The sequence below is a fragment of the Podarcis melisellensis genome (genome assembly GCF_964234715.1).
Source record: "Podarcis melisellensis genome assembly, chromosome: 3".
NCBI classification, from domain to species: Eukaryota; Metazoa; Chordata; class Lepidosauria; order Squamata; family Lacertidae; genus Podarcis; species Podarcis melisellensis.
The window spans coordinates 89,745,417-89,766,374 of record NC_138530.1 but is presented as its reverse complement, the minus strand read 5'-3'; the positions used below and the strand labels follow the sequence as shown (position 1 = coordinate 89,766,374).

At 45.4% G+C, this 20,958-nt stretch overlaps 1 protein-coding gene across 3 annotated transcripts in view; it reads right to left on the bottom strand.

Moving 5' to 3' along the window:
• The window catches only part of ELOVL5 (ELOVL fatty acid elongase 5), a 214,622-nt gene that overhangs the window by 40,148 nt on the left and 153,516 nt on the right, over positions 1-20,958 (bottom strand). The window lies entirely within an intron of this gene.

Here is a 20,958-nt window from a genome sequence, read left to right as displayed (position 1 = left end):
TCTGGGTTATTTGTGGGGCGTAGGAATTCGTTCATCCCTCCCCCCCAAAAAAAAATATAGTCCGGCCCCCCACAAGCTCTGAGGGACAGTGGACTGGCCCCCTGCTGAAATAGTTTGCTGACGCCTGCTCTACAATTGACAAGTTACAAGAGCATCCTAGCATGGCATATATGTAAGCATCCATTTGTTGGGTTGTTTTCCCAGGCATCAAGGCTTCTTTTTTACAGTCACATCTGACATTTCAGGCTCTCCCTAATTTAGACCCACCCCCACACAAGGCATTCTTAAACACTCTGTGCAAAGGGGGCATATGCACCAGCCCTGCCCACTGTATAGGCGTGAAACGTAACATGGAGCAAGTCTGGAGTCGCAAGAAATGAGAATGAAGTAGTAGATGGCACAGATGCAAACATGGAAAGAATGAAAAACTGGGGAAGGAATCTCATGCTTTCTACAAAAGGAGCAATGGAGCCTGGGAGGGAATACTTACACTTCATAACCACCAGCTGCAAAACTAGAGTTGCTTCAAGGTTGATTTATCTGTGGCAGAGCAGGTTCCTAATGCTAATATTTATATCTCAGTTAGGTTACAATGTTTTTCAGAATATTACAAAGAAAAACAAACCTGGAGCCAGTTTTGAAATACCTTTACACTAAGGTTACCAGACGTCCCCGTTTCCCGGGGACAGTCCCCAGATTTACGCATCAGTCCCCATACAAAATCCATTGAAATTGAAAAGTGTCCCCAGATTCACTGGGGGAAAAAATCTGGTAACCTTACTTTACACGCCGTGGTCTTTTGTTCCTCTTACAATTAAACCAGGCATTACAGTGGAAGCCAAATGAAATAGCAGACAAATTGACATATTAAGAGGGGTCTGAGGGCCACTCATGCACCACAGCAAAAGGGTTAATACAAACACCAAAGAAGAACAAGATTTCTGTGAAATGTTAGTATGTTAACTGTATATATACAATTTTCAGAAGTACTTAATTGTGATGTAAATAGAATGTTTACCTCACCATAGTGGGGAAAGCTGTGACCAGGTGAGCTATAGGCCTTCAACATGAGCTGCTGCCCAAATATTAACCCCAGTTGGCAGAGCATGAGACTCTTAATCTCATGGTTGTGGGTTCAAGCCCCACGTTGGGCAAAGGATTCCTCCACTGCATGGGGGTTAGACTGGATGACCTTTTGGGTCCCTTCCGACTTTATGATTCTATGAACTCCAGGGTCTCTGCTCTCCCTACTTAGGATTCTGTATCTTGAAAGCAGAGTGGATAGCCCTTCACACAGGACTGTCTCCAAAGCAGTAGAGGTTGCTCCATTAGGGTGAATGGAGCAGTGCTTCACCAATCTTGGCCTCAACCACATTCCTACTTCCAACCAGGAAGTAGTAGGTGGCACTTCCTGTCTTTTGAGTCCTCCTTAGTCTCAATGTTGCCCTTCTAGGCAGAAGGATAGGGACAAAACTAGAATTCTAGATGGCTCTGCCTGCCATGGGCTCCGATTCCACCTACCACTAGGCTCCCTGACTTCCACCCCAGCAGTTCCAAGAAGTATCCACCATCACTGCTCTAAATGCATGCTTTAAAAAATGGCTCAAAGCCCTTTGGCATGCTCACACTTTTAAAAAGGAATTGCCAGCCACTGACGTTTTGCAAACGCGATCGTTTAAAACTGACCTTCGGTGGTTCTGTTGGGTGGCGATATCAATGTGCACAGCATGTATATAAGGAAGTTATATTGCCAAGAGGAAGTTGTCTGGATGAAGGCTTCAGAGAACAGGCTTACACAACTTATCTGATAAGTATCCGAGCCAAACAGGTGTTTTGATATAGCTGTCTCAGATGACTTGCTTATGTTTTTATTTCATTTGACATCCTAGGGAAAGCCACAGAAAGCCACACATATTTTTTATTTGTGATTTATTGTTCTCTTAAGGGCCATGGGCCATTTATGCTGCCAGTTCTGAGTACAGATTAGCAGAAATGAATGACAGTTGGTGTCAGGAGACTGCTAAATATTGCAATAAACCAGGGGATATACACAACCTATGCAGTACCAGGGGGTGGGTAGGGCTGGTATTTAAAACTAGTTGCAATCCGTTCTAAGAGGGTTTTGTTTTTCCTGATCCACTGCAAAAAGAGTGATACCATTTCAAAATTCTGAACATTGCATTGCAGTTCTATGAGCTCATATGTAGTGTTCCTATCACCCATTCACAAATGGCCTTAGAAATAAATCCCATTGGGGCAGAAGAAGGGCTCAATGGGAATGTGCTGCTGGGCCTGTTTCCAATTTCACTGGTCATGTCCCCAAGATGCCTGCATGGTGTTGGCTCAGATGTCTGCATAAGACGCATCCACTGTTGCTCATGCATAGGCTTTCTGCTATGCATGCATATTCGCATGGGAAACCACTGCCTTGTAGAATGATGCAGTTGACCAGCAGCCTGCTTCCACTAGCCTCTTCCCCATGCATAGCTTCCATCCACAGTAGGGCTGAGCGATGTCTGGTTTTCACCATTGTGATATATCACCAGCTAGATATCGCGATATACTGATATATCATGAAGTCTGAAATAAGGATTGAACTATGTAGAAGCGAACTGGCAACTGCTACTACTTAGGGGTCTAAAGCTGAGACATTTTTACTTACCATTCAACATACTGTTACAACTACGGTGGTACCTCTGTTTTCGAACGTCTCCACTGACGAACATTTCGGTTTTCGAACGCTATAAACCCAGATGTAAATGCTTCGGTTTTCAAATGCGCCTCAGGAGTCAAACATGCCATGTGACTTCCATATTGAGTTTTCCGTATTGAGGCTTCCATATTGAGTTTTTTGGTTTTCTAACATTTCCGAACGAGAATGGTCTTCTGGAACGGATTACGTTCAAAAACCAAGGTACCACTGTATTATTTTATAGTACTGAGCAACGAGGGTGGCAGGAATAATGAGACAAGTGACGACTGGCTTCACAGTTGTTCCCACATCTTGATTTTTTTACATAGCACACACTTACACATGATGATTCGCGATATATCACTAAATATTATGAAAGCATTACCACAATGTGGACTTTGGACTGGTTTTGGATGACGTATCAATAAGCTGCCCAGCTCTAATCCACAGGGAATGTCTGCATGAGGCTACCATGGCCCAATTAAGCCCTTCCTTCCATGGAATGGAGCTGCTTCCTTAAGGTTTAGTCCAATGCCACTGCAACGAAATGTGTGTGTCCATTGAAAGAGCTGCAAGAGAAACAGCTCTCCCAACCTTCTGCCCTCCAAATCCCATCAGGGATGGCCTGGAATGATGACAACCCTAGTCCAACAACATCTGCAGAGCACCAGGTTGGAGAAGGGAGGCAGACTTATGCAAGGAGAAAACCACAGAAATCAGAAGGTTAGGTCTTCACAAAACTGGGATTGTGTGTGTATGTTTTACAGTGGTACCTTGGTTCTCAAACTTAATCCATTCCAGAAGTCTGTTCCAAAACCAGTGTTTCAAAACCAAGGCGCGCTTTCCCATAGAAAGTAATGCAAAATGGATTAATCCTTTCCAGACTTTTAAAAACAACCCTAAAACAGCAATTGAACATGAATTCTACTACCTAACGAGACCACTGATCCATAAAATGAAAGCAAGAAACAATGTAGTGCAGTCACACAATCAATCCATCAGTAGCTGAACTGGGTTCCACACAGTCACAAATACAAAAACAGAGCCACAAAAAATGCAAAATAAATAGCAAAAACAGACACCTCAGTGTAACACTCAAAACAGAAGTGTGGCGCTCAAAATGGAGCACATTCAGCTTCTGAAAAAAGTTCACAAATCGGAACACTTACTTCTGGGTTTTCAGTGTTTGGGTTCCAAGTTGTTTGTGTACCAAGGGGTTTGAGAACCAAGGTACCACTATACTACAATTTGGACTTTGATTGTCATCTTAAGTGTTGTCGCAAGTAGGTTCAAGTATAAGACACTGTCCTGCCTGTATGGTAGACTGATCTCTCATATGTTAAAGCTTTCCCCTTCCCTGCCAAAAAGACAGGGAAGAAGACAATGCTACGCATTCCATTACTACCCTTGCTCAAAGTCAGCAAACAAGGTGGTTTATCAACCACCCCCAAAGCGCTTCTTCTGAAGACAGCGGCAGTGCAGGATGAAGCCCACATTTGTGTGGAACTATGCTTGAAAGCATCATGGCATAAAAAATAACTATTAACAGGAAAACTAAGATTGCTTGCCCAAGGGTACCATTTTCTTAAATTTCCAGGCTTTAAACTCATTTTTAAGGAGGAGGAGGAAGAGGTGACAACATTGAAGTAGCGTCTGTCATAAGAAATAAACGTTTCAGCATGCCTACAGAAATGAAGCCTGGTTAGAGGGAAGCTCAGCAGGAGAAACACACTTGACAGGAGCGATCAAAAGAGGCCACTGCGTCTGAGCAAGAGGAAATGCAGAGTTCCCGTAAGCAAAAGGAAAGAAGAATTGTGCCACCCAGCTCTGCCGTCCTTGAATAATTCAAGGCAAAATCAGCTCTGCTTAATTTCACCAAATTTGTCCTTCGTGTTAACACTTGGGCTTGGGGTGTTACTTGTTCTCCAGTGAGTAACTGTCCCAAAAGGACCCTCGTACCTATGGGACCGCCTCTCCCGGTATGCCCCGCAGAGGACCTTAAAGTCCATAAATAGCAACACTCTAGAGGTCCCGGGCCCTAAGGAAGTCAGATTAGCCTCAACCAGGGCCTGCAGGGGCATGTCTGCGCATGCGTGGGTTGCAATTTGGCGCTTCTGCGCATGCACAAAGCACAATTTAGCGCTTCTGCGCATGTGCGACCCCCGAAACCCAGAAGTAACTCAGTACTTCCGGGTTTCGGCGGGTCCGTAACCCGAAAAAACACAACCTGAAGCGTCTGTAACCTGAGGTATGACTACATCCTTAAGACTATAGATTAATTCTCTGGATTTCCAACAAGATGCTCTGAAGTAAAATGCATAGTGAAAACTGAGTAAGAGAACTGCATAACTGCAAAGCAGGAAGGGATATATTTGTGCTATGAACATGAGCAATATTGCACCCTTGTTTAAAGTCACTACACATCTAACAACTGTGAGCAGACACATATGCGGCTGTTGAAACTTCACAGTAGCATATGCCAAAAAGTATCCCAAGTGGCACTGAAGTAAAAATGTGGAACAAAACAATCCACAGGTGCACACCAGTTTTTAGCATACTGCAAAGCGGTCTACTCAGGCCTGCCTTTGGAGACTGCAATACACATTGCAGATGTGTTTGGAACTAACTTGGAACAGCTGATATGAACACCATTCTCCAGTCCTAAATAAACATCCACAGACGACCAATTCTCACCCCAAGTCAAAAGTGCTGATGTGTACCTTTAAAGACCTTTTATAATTTGGGACTTGGATACCTGAAGGATTGCAGTCTGTCACCCAAACCAAACTGGCCATGTGCCAGGATTAACTTTGGAGGCCATTGGCCCAGTGCCCTCTCCTCAGAGGTTAGGCAGAGGACCTCCCAGGTAGAGCTCTTTTAGTTGCCCTTCGTATTCCTTCCCCAGGAAGGCTCCTCTGAAGCCAACTCACATTTTTCTGACACCATGCTAAACCCACGATTGTTAGTCAGGTCCCTTCAATCCTGTTCAAAGTTAAATTCTGCTGCTTCGCTTTTCCTCTTTTACCACTCTGGATCTTTGTTTTTGATCTTTGTTTTTTTACTTCATTAGTATTTTTATCTTTTGCAAACCTCCGTGAAGATTTATCAAAATTTGGTAAGTGGCACAAATATTTAATACTGGGCCAAAGGACTGAGGCCACTCATACCAGACATGGAAGTGAAAATTCAAGGGTTCCCAAGTCTGCTGCTCATATTAAGTAAATTGAGTGCAAAGGTCAACAGAGGGTCTCTGCTCTAGTAAACAAGATTAAACATAAATGAACAATCTAAGATTAATGTGGGTGGCCAGTTACTGTAATCCGATTAAAAAAAGAAAAAAAGGAGAGAGGGAGGGGAACAGCCATCAAAAACCTTTGGCTGAAAGTTCGCTCACAGGAAGTACTCTTGTTTGCAGAGCTGCCCAGTCAGCAAAATCTGCTATGGAGGAAGAAAGGAAGGCAAATTTTGGTCCAGGATAGGACTGGATTGCTTGACTTAGGCCAGACTCTTCTCCCCAAAATGGTATCTAGCAGTACTAGACTTCCCTGTGCCTTTCTCCAAGGGCTAAACTTGACAAATGCATGTGTACAGAAAGCCACACTAGTCATAGCTCCCTTCACACAATTAGCAAATGTGTAAATCCTCCTTTTATAGAGAAAATAGCAGTTGATGGAGAAGCTATTGGATCAGGACCATGCTGATAGATTTTTTTTGGGGGGGGTGTCTTTAAACCTTTGATTCCTGCTCTGACCCTGATCCAGATAGGTGACCCTTATCTGCTATTTTCTATTTTTAAAAACCCCAATCTACTGGCACACTTGTTGGTTGCATGAATTGTGACAAGTCTAGCTTTGCCCATACAGAACAGGAAATGGGGAAATGGGGGGCTGAGTGAAAGCCATTCCAGCGAACAAATAGCTAACAAACTGCTAGAAGAGAACAGCTTTGTCCAATGTTACAATCTTTCTGTGCAATATGAAGGAAGGGAAGAGAACATTGGATACATTTTCTATTTGGGCAGCAGGAGAGCAAGACCCAATTGCAGTTGTTTCTAGACTGCATTCAGGAGAAATCTGGGGTCCTCTGCAAGTTTGGCCATGAGATCAGGAATGACAGACAAGCTTTTCTCCGGGGAAGCTTTTCAACATGTTTTGTCTTCCCCTGCAATGTGTGGGCATATGAAAGTGTTGAGTGTGTTCTAAACTGCCTCACCCCAATTGGATTGTGTGCCCTACAATATGCACCAGAATTATCTGCAACGCAGTGGCGGACATTATTTGTTTCCATAGCTCCGCCAGTGGGCTTTCAATAGAACACAACCTGGAGTTTATTGGCAGATGACTTAATGAGTCAGTTTGGACAATTATGTCTTGACTTAACAAGGCAAGATACGAAGGGCTCATTCCCCAACACATGAAGCCCTTTGTTCTTGCCTTCATACAATTAAAGCAGGAAGCCACCAATTAACCGCAGTTTCCCATTTCATGTGAAATCAGGAAACTATGGTTACCAGCTTCATAACGAGCCAAACTATTAAACAAACTTCAAACCAGGGATAAATACCCTGGCTTGTTCCAAAGCTGGCAACCATAGCTCCCTGGTTCAGATGAACTAGGAAACTAAGACGAATCCTAGTTTAACTGCAACTCACATGGATGGCAGAACAAAGGGGCTGTGTATGTGTGTGAGCAAAAGGCTTGTTCATCTCTTCGCTTATTAAGCAGAGAGACAATTGTGCAAACGTGGTTCAGGTAAAAGGAGGTCCCCCCCAAAGAAAGCATGAAAACCACTGCTCTATAATGTCTCAAAATCCTTTGCATCATACAGCTACTTCAGCCAGGATATAAGGGTTCCACAGATAAGTGGGGGAATGAGGCAAGAAAATCTCTAGATTGCTCATGCTCAGCACCATCAACTTGGTATCATTTGCCTGGAAAGTTCACATCCATATTTATTCTGAAGTAAAAACAGCTAGAATATCGCCAGCCTGTGCACCCATGTTGTATTTCAATCTGTTATTGCAGGAGACTCTAGGATTTGGTGGGCAAAGCAGCAATGCCTTAGATAATAAATAAATGTTTCACGTTCATCCCTCACTTCTAATGAGAAATATTTTTACATGCACTGTTGATGCCGATATTTATAAAGACAGCAAGATCATTAAAACAATTAAGGGAGCAAGAAGACTACATTCCAACACGGATTTTCCCATTATCCTCTTGACTAAGCAGTCCACTCACAGGTCAATTTATAGAGAGTCTATATACCCACAGTCTTTAAAACAATATAAATCAGGGCTAATTTATCTTGAAAATGTGTGCCAGGTATCCTTCAGTTACTCAGCTACTTATTGAGGAAGCTCACGTTCTAAACATGCCAAGTTTGGAAAGTCAGGATTCAGCCTAGGAGTGAGGGCTGGTCGAAGCAGAAGAACTATCAGCGTTTAACTGCAATGACAAAGCGACTCACTGGCCATTAAAGAAAAAGCAAGACTACGGTCGTTCTGAGAGGGGGAAGTTAAATACAGAGGCTAGACAAATTCTGAGTTTCTGGGGGAAAGGTAACTATGGGTTGATACAACCATAGATAGGATATAGATTTTACTATAGCCAGGAGAGAATAGTGACCATGATGTGGGTGAGGAGATTCCTCCCTCTCACATTTGAAAAATAAAGCAAACCCTCCCTCACAATGTAGGCTGGGTTTAGTGCCAGGAAGCACAAACTGCTGAGCAGGGCTGTATCTCTGTAGTGTGGGCAGAGCTGATGTTAACCAGCTGATGGAGGACATTTCCCTGGTAGAAGGGGCACAAAGAGGAAGTTCTTTATAAACTGAGAAACAACCAGCCCACGAGTTTTCCAGTTTTAATGCTTCATCCGTCCTATCTGGGTACCAAAACTTTTGCTCTGCCTGCACAACTTTTCTGATGACTGGTTGGGGTTTTCCTTTCTGAACAAATGGCGGCTTGTGCCCAAATTAAGAAAAGTTCCATGCCCCTTAAATACAGTGGTGCCCCGCAAGACAAATGCCTCGCAAGATGAAAAACTCACTAGACGAAAGAGTTTTCCATTTTTGAGGTGCTTCGCAAGACGAATTTCCCTATGGGCTTGCTTCGCAAGACAAAAACGTCTTGCGAGTTCTTGCGAGTTCCCCCCCCCTTTTTCTAAGCCGCTAAGCCGCTAATAGCACTAAGCCGCTAAGCCACTAATGGCTGTGCTTCGCAAGATGAAAAAACCGCTAGACGAGGAGACTCGCGGAATGAATTATTTTCGTCTTGCGAGGCACCACTGTATCTTTGTGTTCCTCCAGCAAGTAAATATCAGAGTTATTCACATGCACTGGGGGAAACAGAATTTTTTTTGGGGGGTGGGTGGGGGTGTTTAATGCCTAATATTCCAAAATACTAATACTGTCAGAGAACAGGAGATTAGAAGAGGAATTGTGTATCTGCCCGAGCTCTGGGAAAACCTGGTTACTGTGATTAAATTTTGCCTGCAGCTAATGACTGCTGTCACTGGCACCATCGCCTCTACCTGCCATCTCTCTCTTCCGAACTGAGCTCACAAACTGACAGCTTGCATCTGTCCAAAGGAAGTGGTGCAAAACAGATGCCTCAAACCACATGCACCAACCCCACCCTCCCTCCACACAGAGACCAGGATGGTGCTTGTACACATGCCTCGCAAATGGAAACATTGTGGGTCCATTCCGGATCTTTCACATATGTCAAGCAGTGGTGTAGTGTGGGTTGTCAGCACCCGGGGCAAGGCAAGTAATTTGTGCCCCCTAACCCATGGATTGCGCCCCCTAACCCGTGGATTTGTGCCCCCTAATCCTAACCCCCAGATGTTGTGCCCGGTGCGGCCGGCACCCCCGGCACCCCCCACGCTATGCCACTGATGTCAAGTTGTTCACGGTAGAAGGGAGGGGAAAGCCCGAGTACATTATTGTGGAATTTTAGCTAAATAATGAAGATGCCGTGTGTCAGAATGCCCCCTCCCCATCCAACACCCCCACCCAGCAACTATACCACTATACATAGCTACGTGGGGAAAGGCCTCAAGTCACACTTCTCCAAAACAAAACAAGAACTGAAACACAGTCATCCTTTAAAATTCGCACATCTCTGAATTTTGCTGGGTAGTTCTCCAATCAATTGATGTGGACAAAAACAAACATACTAGAGTAAAATGCATATATTCAAGAAATCAACATAGAAAAATGCATTATGTTGGAGGAAATTGCTTTGCAAAAATGGGGTTAATTAGGCCAAATTGCACACACACATGTGTATATAAGAATAAATTCGCTCCTGAAAGCTGGTGAGTACAAACAGGTGTGGAAATGTGGAGAAAGTTTGGAAAAATTAGAAACTGCAAGGAACCGAAATGGGCAGATTCACCCATCCCTACCTGCCACACTCTCATCCATGTTTAAGATTTTCAGCTCCTTTAAACTTACGTCAGATCACTGCTTTACAGAGTAACTCTGGGACTAAAGTATAGATTTTGCAGATAATTATAGAAGAGACTATTTTGATGTCCCCCTGCACTTAACGCAGCACACCAGTAATGGGAAGCAGAGAAATCAATAGGAACCAGATTAAAAAGGCAAAATTTTATTCCCGTTATTCACAGCACTGCTAGCTAAGACTGTTGGACTGGATTTCAAGACACTATCTTTTAGTCTTACGAAGGTAATGGAGAACAAAGGAGAGGTAAAGTTTTAAGAAGCAGTGTTGCAAGAGAGTCATTGGTATGAACACTCACAACAAATCACCCACCATACTGGCAGTTCTTTGTGGATTGAGCTGAATATGGGCAAGGGACACAGAAAATGTATGGCGAAGATTTCTAAACAAATATGGCTACAAGCCACAAATTTAGCTTGCAGTGAGGGTAGCTATCACGGTGCCCTAACCATTGGGATGCTGTTAACAGAAAGGTCCACAATTTGTCCTGACCTTTAGCACACAAAGCATTTCACTGCCTCCACTTCCCGAGGGAGGTCAAGACTGCATTTGTTTTACAGAGGAGGAAAACAATCTGAGTTGTAGAACAAGGATTATATAGGGTTAGTAAAATAAATACATAGTCACTCCAGATTGAGTCCCTTCTCCAAAACAGTGACCACCGCATGCCATAAATTCGTATTTGTGCAATTAAAGTAGACTGAAGTGCTTTGTTGCAGCAAATTCACTTTTTGGTATAACTTCTTGTAGTTAAGAGAAATTGCAGGGAAATGCACTAAAAAGTGTGGGACAATGACTTCTTGATAGGAAGTATAGCTGCTGCAAAAAGTAATCAGGACAAATGCTATATACAACCTCCCAGCTAACAACTCCTAAGGCATGCTTGACGATATCCTCATATCAGATCGGGGTAAGCTTTATGCCAGTGAATCAGGATAAACGCTCAGTAAGAAAGTCATCTGAAGAAGACACAAGAGTCTGAAGTCTAGCCATTTCTGTGGATTGATGATAGAAGTGAACTAGAAATATCTCTGGCCAAAGTGCATCTTTCTGCTGGCCCAAGCAATCCAGTGGACCACAGCAGACAGGAGAAGCATGTGATCAGCAATGTCAAGTGATGCCTCTGGTATTGGACGGCACCACGGAAATTTGTCAGTCCAAAGATTTAAGGGTTGCAATGCTCCCTTGTGCCAGGGGTGGAGGAAGGGGGTGCGGTGGGTGTGGACCACCCTGGGTCTCACCACTGAGGGGGTGACAAAATGTTGGGTGGCACTCACTGCGGGGCCTGCAGTGCGCCCGAGCCACACATCTTTCCTGGGAGTGACGCAGTGCCTTGGGCTCCACGCTGCCCCAAAGGGTTCGCCCGCCATCTCTCCCTCAGTTGTAGGGCGGCTGTGTGGGAGGAGGCAGGCTGACTCCGGAGGCCCCACAGTGTGCCACGCGCCTATGGGCGGCTTGCCCTGCCCCTTGGCATGCCCCCCCAGGCACCCGAGCGGCTTCCTCCACCACTGCCTTGTGCCAAAACCAAACAAATGTAAAATTAGCATGTCAGAGAAGGCTACACTAGAACTCTCTCGGCCCACATTTTAATTGTTGGCAAAAATGAGCCATTCTCATTTTCGACCCCAACCTACTGCAGTCTCAAGGGGCAAAGTCTGTCCAGCAGCAGGTGAGGCTCTTAATTGCTTGGCTGAGTTATAATAAAGGACAGCCAAGGTTTCTCACAGACACAAGTAAGAATGAAGATGGATGCAAAAGTAAATCTAGTCTTATTTATTTGCTCCAGAGCACAGAGTTCAGAAAAGACAGTGTCCAAGGTCCATTCCAAAATTCTCTAGTTATTCTAGTCTTATTTTAATCTCAAAAAACAGGGGGGAAAGGTTAAGAAAACCCTGCTTGCATTCCAACAAGTAGAATTAATTACGGTTAGGGGTTTGTCTTACAGTGTTACTCCACAACAGGCATGGAGCAGAGTGGGCTTATTATTTTTCGGCCGTAGCTATTATTCTGGTTTAGATGAGGTATGCAAATTCCCAGGCCTACAGTACTTGCAACTGGGTGGCTTTTAAAAAGAATAAAAACATGGAAACACAAACGCAAGGCTTGCATTACAGAGGCACAATTAAGGAGGGAAAACATCCACAGCTTATTTTTAAGAGATGATTGGGTGGGGTAGGGGGAGGGATGGAGGCAAGAAAGTAATGCAGGGCGGCTGCTTTGTGGTCTACACAGTGGTTTCCTGTCAAGAAAAAGGCAACCATCTTGTGTGATGTCATCGGAACACTTCTCCCTGATCAACTTACACCTATCCTTTCCTGTAACAGCTGCTTGACAGCTTACCAGAAAACCAAAAGTTGTTCTGCATGAGAGCTCCCTCCCACCAGTAGCACAAGCTGGATCAAAGAGGGGAATGCTAATGGAAAGACTAGTGTAAAGAAACCACACCACGGGCAGCTGCAAGGAAGGGCGAGAGAGAGAGAGAGAGAGAGAGAGAGAGAGAGAGAGAGAGAGAGAGAGAAGGTTGAGCCTCCTTTTTAAGAGGCTTAGCAATAAACTTCCCCCAAGCTGAAAGACCAGTTCCGAGGAAAGGCTTACATTTCCCTGCCTAAATTAACTGATCAAATAAAAATTCATGGACTCATCCTCTCTTGCTCCTAATGAACTTTGTAATTACTTGGTTCACAGTACAAGTTTGTCCAGCACATAATGGTTGGATGTCTTCTAAAGAGAGTATAATCCCCACCAACGTTCTTTTCTGGCTGACAACATAATGATTCTTCATGCTTCAAAACTGGTTAGGAGGAGCAAGAATTCTATCATATTAATCCTTTACTCTGGGGTCAAACATTACTCGAAGCCACAACCAGGATGCTTGTCTCCTGTTGTTTGGAGAGCATCTTGAATTGAATCAATTAGTGCAATTGCTTCTTGCCCTGCCCCATCAAGACCTAAAACCCTTTCGTGCTCCCGGGAGCCTTGTGTGCTTGGCAAAGGTGTTTTGTGTTTGAAAAACACTACAATTCCAAGGGAGAAATCTGTTATGGCATTTGCACAGGACACCATCAGCATGTATGCACCAACATTATGAAATTAGGAGAGAGAAGATTCCCGACTTCCACCAAGAGCTCTCGGCAAAAAGATCCCAAGCATCCAACAGATTCCAGCCAGGAAAGGTAGGATTTTAGCTCTTTGTTCACCCAATATTCCCAAGCAAAGGGAAGATCACCCATCACTGTCCTCAAGGAAGAAGAGTCTCTCCACTTTAAGCAAAAGCCCCGGGGACCTTCTCTCTATCTTCCCTTTCATTTCCGAACCACATCCTACAAAATGATTTAACGTGGTGCTGACAAAATAACGCCAAGGTTGCAGGTTTGATCCCTGTAAGAGACAGCTATGTATTCCTGAATCACAGAGGGTTGGAATGATCCACCGGGACCCTCCCAAGTCTATGATTCTATGACCGGAAACTACGAAAACAATTTCAAATCCAAATCGGGTAGAGACTGGGATAAAAAAAATATTCCCTCAAAAGGCTGGTTGAAAAAGAAAGGTATTCAATTAGGCACCAGAAACAAACAATGGAGATGGTGCCTACTAGATATGTAATAGCAGGGAGTTCCGTGGCGAAGGGGCCACCACACCAAAGGCCCAGTGCCTATGTCACAGGGCCTCCTGCAAATCTAGTGGTGCGGACTCTGCAGGATGGTGCAGAGCAGAGTGATCCGTTGGGTATACAAGGAGTGAGACAACCTTTCAGGTATCTGGTGCCCCTGCCTTCGCCTGGCAGCTTATTGGCAAGCACTGCAATTCTTTCATAAGTGGCGTAACATGACGGCACTCGTCTGCCCTACTGAGCCACTTGAGCTGCTGCCTTTATACCAGAAGCAGCTTCCAAGGAAGGCAGCCCATCTGAAGAAGATTACCCTGTGGGGTTCCATGTAAAAAGGCAGCAAAATGGCCATTATATTTTTACTAATATGCAAAAAAAAAAAAAAAAAGCATTTGGATTTCCTGCCTCAGGCATCAAGTTCTCCAAGAACCTCCTGAAAAGGTAGTAAACGTAAGCCTGCTATAAAAAACAAAAATCAACCCCACTTAAGTCTGCTGCTTCTCTGGCAACCATTTAACACCAATTAAGGCCTCCACTTCCTTTCCTCCCTCCCATTTCCTGCCTTTTTTTTCCTTCTTTGCTTCTGCTTCCCTCTCGCACTTTCAGAACTATGAAACACATATGTTGCTGATGTAGATTTTAAAACATATTTGTGTCTTGCCCTCAGCACTAGACCATTTTTAAGTATTGCTATTTTTTTTTTTAAAAAGCAAAACAAAACTACATTAAAAGCAATATCAGCTACCTGAGGCATTATTGCTATTGCCAGCTTCCTGCATCCCTAGCAGCTGGAAGGGAGAGGAGGTTAGTTCTCCCTTCGCTCAGTATCCCTCCTGCAGTGATTCTAAGGGCCATTTCCAAAATGGCGCCAGGAACCTTAACATGCGAGGCTTTGGGTTAAAAGCCCATATTGGCCAGAATGCCCATTTGTAGTACAATTGCCTCTTGTTTACTTCCTGTTCTGCTTGTGGATCGATAAGGGCTTAAATTGCCTCTTCTAAAGTTCTGTTCTTTTTGTGCTGAAGTTTATAGGTGCCCGTAATGCACACAAACGCTTTGGAGATTATAAGTGTTAGATTCATGTTTTAAAAAATCAACAACAAAAATAGCCACTTGAAGATTTCTGTGTAAAGCACTCCGAGGAGTGGGGTGGTGGTGGGGTACCTCAGGCCTGGGGGCAGAATACAGACCTTCAGCTAGCCCTTGGCCACAATAGGATCAATAAGCAACAAAAAATTGCACATAAAAGTGCACAGTAAGAGTCTAGCTAGCAATATTGTGTGTGTAAAGTTAAGGTAAAAGTTAAAGGACCCCTGGACAGCTAAGTCCAGTCAAAGACGACTATGAGGTTGCCGCGCTCATCTCGCTCTGCAGGCTGAGGGAGCCAGAGTTTGTCCACAGACAGCTTTCCGGGTTATGTGGCCAGCATGACTAAACCACTTCTGGCACACCAGAACCTGTGATGGAAGCCAGAGCACACAGAAACACCATTTACCTTCCCACCACAGCAGTACCTATTTATCTACAGTGGTACCTTGGTTTGCAACCACTTTGGATTACAACCGTTTTGGATTACAACCACATCAAACCTGGAAGTGCGTGTCCCTTTTTTTTGGATTACACCCCCCCCTTTTGGGGGGATTACAACCAATGTTTGGGGGGAGGCCCCATTGGCAAAAGTGCACCTTGGGTTACAACCTGTTTTGGTTTACAACTGGACCTCCAGAACGGATTATGGTTGTAAACCAAGGTACCACTGTACTTGCACTGGTATGGTTGGCAGAAGCTGGGACAGAGCAACTGGAGCTCACTGTCGCACGGATTCGAACTGCTGACCTTCCGATTGGCAAGCCCAAGAGGCTCAGTAATTTAGACCACAGTGCCACCCACATCCCTATAAACACACACACACCCCTGTATATATGTCACACACATACATATACTCTCTATGCAAACATACCAGGATGAATGCTCTATGAACAGCTAGTTTGAAAACTCCCTCCAATTTTTTATTTAAGCCATTTTGGAGGGCAAGGTTTTTGAATGTTGTAGCGTGGGATGGTCCTTCTCCTCCCATGAGAAATTCAAAACATGGCAAAGCTGCTTTGTGAATCTTAGCGAGGAGCTACTGGCAGGTGTGAGGGCCAAACAGGGTGGAGAAATCCCTTCACCCTTGGTTATGCTGCCTGGAAGTTGCAGCCCCTGATAGCAGCCATGATGAGGCTCAGACATGATAAGGCTCACCGATTTTGCCGCAGTCACTGCCTCTCAGTTTAACCAACCTCAAAGGGTTGTTGTGCGGATGGCGGAAGAGCACGTTTGCCTCCTTGAGCTCCTTGGAAGAGAGGTGGGATAGAAATTTGAACAAACACTGTGCCCTTCACAATAACTCAAGGCTCCCATGGGAGGCTCACTGCGAGCAGCAGCGACAGCAACACAGCACCGTAGAAGATACATTGACAACAGTTAAGCAGCCTCTGATTGAAAAGCCCTGGGAATAAGACTAAGGAAAGCTGGGAACCAGCGCACATCACAAGAGTAATATTTATTTGCAACAGTAATGCAAATACGGCAACTATTCCTTTCAAATGAATAAGAGGCCAAGCTGCAGCATGCACAGGAAGGCCAGGTTTGTTGTGTGCACTGGCAAAAAAGTGCAGGCGTGTTTTAGAACACTTTTTAACAGGGATACCCCCCCAACCCCAAAGACAAACAGAAGGAAAAGCAAAACAAATCACTCAGATTAGTGCACACACTTCTCCAATGCTGTGTCTCGAAAAGGGTCGTCTTCACTCCAAAGCGTTGCAATGTTCTAAGGAGCACCTGGAATTCACCCAGTCCTTCCAGTCCAGTCCAAAACAGCCTTGGCCATATTAACCAGAGATACCCCCCACCCCATTCCAGATGAGCATAGCAGATGCGTAGAATAAATAAGCACTGACATGGTAGCAAACATGCCATTGCCAGCCTTACAGGACTGTATTACTTACAGCTAATGTCTACTGATGCTACTCATATCTCCCTATCCCTGACCACAGACAAACAGGCATCCTGCAGGCAAACGTGTCTCTCCCCCTGACTCCTTGTAGTGCCATGCCAAGCTCAAGGGTGTGGAGTACAGCGACTGCTACCAGTGAGAAACCAGATACTCCTATACAACTGCCCACTTCTTCCTGAGCTCCTGTACCTTCCCAAAAAGGGATAACAGAGAAAGGTGACAGATTCCTTTTAGAAGGAAGGTGCTATAGCAGAAGTTCTTCAACTGTGGTCCATTGCCTACTGAGAGTTCAACCCTTCCAATGTGGGGGGCCTGGGGAAAGGTTGAGAATATCTGCACCCTGCATTTGACTTTTCTGCCCCCACCCCACTGACAATGGAGATGGAGGCTGTTTAAGCCAGGGCCAGATTATCAAAACAGGCTAGCCAGACCCCTAACCTCGGGCCAATCATTTTCATAATACAGTGCCTCTAGAAAAAATGTACCAGTTAAAGGCAAGGCTACAGTTATTAAGATATAAATAGATATTGTTACAGAGATTATGGGGCAGATGGAGGTCAACTTGGGAAGGTAGCCCATCTAGGAGAAGGAAAACTGGTCCTAAACCTCTGCTGCTTTGAGGGATATCTTCAGGAGAAGAAAAGACTAAGGAGTAAACCCTACACACAAATCCAGACTCGAGTCCCTAAGATGGTTGGATGGTACCTTGTATGTTTCCTTCTGACAACTCCTGCAGCCAAGCCAAACTGTTGCTCTACTTTCCTTTGGACCATGTCAGTGGGGCCAAGAGGGGAGTCTCTCTGCCTGGGCAACCCAGGACCTCCATACACACTGCCTAGGCTTGCACCCTGGAAAGGGCTGTTAATGCAGAGGTTTGACTTCACCCCCCAGAGGCACACTCCATTGTCTCTTGGGACAGAAAGAAGACAACAACAGGAGTCAGTAACGTAAGAGTTATGTGTATGCTTTGATTTGTAGGACAAAAATAAAAGCGTATTAAAGTACTCCACACCAAGATCGCAGAAGTTTTCAACTGATCCACAAGGATCGGGTGACCTCATCACAGAGTTCATGCCACCCCAATGTGCGGACTGGTGTCTTCCAATCAAATTGCCCATGTGCAAGATCATTGATTGATGGGTGGCTTCAGAACTGTCAGCCACTGTGATGTGTCTGTTGCTACTGCTACCTTGGCTCACTGCTATGGCTATTCTTGCGCTTTCTGCCAGCAGCAACAAGGTTACATTGATGTTAGGCCTTGTGTAGCAGGACCATAGGATCAGCCTGCCAGGCAAGACCTTGCCGTTTCTCTTCTTCCGGGTGCAGCTGAGTGCTTTGTAGTCAGCATATTTTTGCCCTGGGAAGGCAGGATTTTGTGTCTGAAGATCAAACCTCCTTGCTGACTAAGCAATGGTGTTGCCTTTCCACGTCAACAAAAAGGTGATCTCTGCAATACAGAATCTTTTTGTTTTCAAGAGCATACTTTCAACTCAGTTCCATCCACTTTCTCAGCTAACACAGGAACATGCCGCGTTTTGATAGGCACCGCTGGGGATTTTTAAATATCTTAATATACGTACCATGATTAGGCACTAAGGAAAGGCAGTTGATGAATGTTTATAAATCCGACATCTAATCAAACTCTCAAGTTAGAAGTGCACATTCCCTCCCACCCCCCGGCCAAAAAAAAATAATTAAAAAATCACTGCCTTAGGGATGCTTCATCACCAACACATTTGTCTAGTCAAAGATTCCAAGCTGCTTTGCATAATTCCCCAGAGTGAAAAACAAAACACAAGCAACTCCTATTTCAGCTGCTCTGGAGTTTCCCCTGCCTTTTCCAAGGCACAGAACCACAATCAAGTGGGATTGAAGAGTCCCATGAAAACAACCGCATCCATTTGCTTTTGTGGGGACAGATAAACTTTGCTTCCAAACTCTACATCTAATCAAGTCACCCTTGTTTGAGATAAGAAGGGATTCTCTTTGATTGAAAGCCATTGGCGATGATGTTATGTGACTTGGGAGGGATTTTTTTTTTTTTTTTTACACCTTCCTCTGAAGCAGAGTACAGGCTTGCCCAACCCTTCAGTGCATACCAGCAAGTCCCTTTGGAGTTCAAATGGAGTCACTCAAAGATAAGCAGGCGTAAGATAAGCAGCCTTAGTTTATATTATTTAGGTGTAATGCACCTGAACACTGGGCCAAAAACAAATGAAGCATTTTTTAGCAGCCTGTTGCCCAAAGAATGTTGCTTCCCATCTAGCTCAACAAAAACTGAACACAGAAAGTTCTCCAACTGAACTTAAAAAGTTCTCCAATTTCTAACAATGCACAAAATGTAGCATCAAGGCAGAAGGCTGCCCTTCATACAGTTTAACAAAGCAACTCTATGCATAAACATGCATAGAACCAAATCTGCATAGAACACGCATGGAACCAAATCTCCCTGTGTTCAGTGGGGCTTACGTGGAGGGGAGGAGTGAATGGGACTGCACTATATCCAGATGGGATTCAATCACATACAGTACCAGCAAATTCAAGTTGCATAATTAAAGTGGATTTGCATAGCAAAATCAACTTCCTGAAAAAGAAAAGGTGGGGGAGGTCAGTTTTGTGATAAGAGTGATGGGAAGATGCACGGGCTTGTGATTGCTCAGTGGAATTTTTATACTCGCAAACAAATGGGAAGGAATGCTGAATAAATTGCCAACATTGTTTCACCTCCCTGCAACTTTGTGCAAACAAATAAGAATCAATGCTCAATAAACAGGTCATATGGAAGGGATCCAAATCTCCCCTAGGAACAGGGATGGTTGCCAGGGAAAATTAATAAAAATAAAAATTATTATTCATTGGACTTACTAGTCATGGGGGGTGCTTTAGAAAGACGTGCTCAATGAAATGCTTAAGGGCAGGAAGAATGCTCTTCTCTGGGAGTTTCAGTGCTGGTCTCTCCTGCACTGGTTGGTGTTGGCAGGAGACATCAGCCACTTGGCTACATAACTAGGCTACACAGCCTCCCAAGTGTCGAAGGGGAATCCTGAGCAGAAAGCCAAACTGGAGCAAACTTTCTATTGCAACCCTTCCCTTCTAGCCAAGATTGCTTATCACAGAAGGGCACCAGCATCACTTTGCTCAGCGCAGTGCAAGGCAGGGGGCTTGCAACACACCGGCAGCCAAGTTCAGCTGGATCGAACAAGCTAGCTGGGTGTATTGGGACACTTTACACAGCACAAACAGCCGACAGATTCGCTGGAAGCATTTCGTTTCTGTGCAATTAGACCCTCGCAAGGCAGAGTGTGCACGTCTATTTCGACATGGGTACATGTGGCCGGAAACGGCTTCCCAAGGCGGCGAGGTGAGCGCTCATCACACGTGAACAACGACCTGCGTCCACAAGAGTTTTCCTGCACGGGGTGGGGGAGAGACCTGCTTGCTCACGCGCCCCGTCTGTCATTCTCCGACGACGCGGGGCCGGGGCTGCAAAGTGACAGCCGGCAAACACCAGCACCTCCTTCCCCCGCCAGAAGCGGCGGAGGATGTTTGTACAAACGCGGAGCTTTTCTCAGCACTTGTTGCCGATCTCTCCCTCTCTCTCTCTCTGCCCCTGCTGGGCAGAAACCGGCTAGCAGCGAGTTGGCTCTGCGAGCCCCAAACATTCTCAAACTCGAGACGGGAGCCGCCTCTTCCGCTGATCGCCCGCAGCAATAACGGGGAAGCGAAAGGCGAGGATGCACGTGGAGCCGCCATGGGGGGCCCGCCCTAAACCGGTTCTCCCCCCCCCCTGTGTGTGTGTGTGTGTGTTGTATGGACGGCGGGGACATAATAGCAACAGCAACAGCCCCACATCCCCCCGCGCACTGCCATTTGCATGAACACTGCCTAGAATCACCAGCCAGCTCCCTCCATCCTCCCCAGCCGACAGCACGTCGGAGTCGCCCCCTCGGCAAGCCCAGGGCGTCCGCCAGCTGCTTCCAGCCAGCCACCGGTCGCTGCTTGCCCGGGCTGAGGGCGGGCGAGATCCCGGTCCCCGATCCTGCCCCGCGAGCCGAGGATCGGCCGCGCGGGAAAGGAAAGGGAGCCCGCGCCCTCTCTCTCTCCTTCTCTTTCCCCTTACAAGGGCAATGGGAGTGTGGGGAGCATCCGCCCTGGAAAAGCAACAGCTTCCCCACCCACCTCGCAGC